Genomic DNA, 928 nt, shown 5'->3' with positions numbered 1-928 from the left:
TTTGTTGGTGATATGTAAAAAGTTTGTCTTATAATACCCAAAATAGAGTAGAATTTGACAAAAATTGAACCTGATAAAAATTAACCGTGCTCGGTTCTGATTTGGAAAATAGGCTCTTACTTGATTTCTATGTTCACGTGTATCTTGCATCGAATCGAAACCCATCCAATTAACACACTTATGTCAGGAAAGGTAGAGCATGTTAGGGAAGAAAGAGAATGTGAGATTGCATAATACTAGTACCGAGGACATCATTAATTTTCTTTAATTTTAATTTCACTTATTTTATATTTAGATTATGATTGGTAATCAAAAAAAGAAAAAAAAAATTTGAAATAAGGACAGAGAAAGACAGTAAATCTGATTATATTTTTCTTTTCTTCTCTCAACTTCCAAACATTGTCTTACACTTTTTCTGGTGGCTCTCTCATTTAGCCTGTTAGATCAAACACCAAGAAACACGAATAAAGAAAGATAATAGATCCGTACGACACAGAGATTTAACGAGGTTCACACACCAGGGTGGTGTGCTACGTCCTCGGGCGAAGAAGAAGATGATCCACTATGCAGAAGAAGGATTACACCCTAACAGCGGCGAGGAAGAACTCGCCCTGAAACCCTAGCTTCGTGAAAACCCTAGAATACAATGACTCTCAACAAGCAACAGTACATTATATATATATACGCCAAATAACGGTTCGACCCATCGGGTCGCGGTCGATCCGGTCGAACCATACCGCGGGGGCTACGCCCCCCGCACCCCCATACGAGATACGAGATCAGTGATGGGCTCCGGGCTTGGGCCTATCGGCCCAAGCCCTCTGCTTCCATCACAGATCTCAGAAAAATTCCCATTCGGGTCGCCACCAAAATATGTCGGATCGGGTCAATCTTCAAAACGGGTCAAGAATTCGAGACAAACTTAACA

Source organism: Macadamia integrifolia, chromosome 1 (assembly GCF_013358625.1).
Source record: "Macadamia integrifolia cultivar HAES 741 chromosome 1, SCU_Mint_v3, whole genome shotgun sequence".
NCBI lineage: Eukaryota > Viridiplantae > Streptophyta > Magnoliopsida > Proteales > Proteaceae > Macadamia > Macadamia integrifolia.
This window is presented reverse-complemented; position numbering follows the sequence as displayed.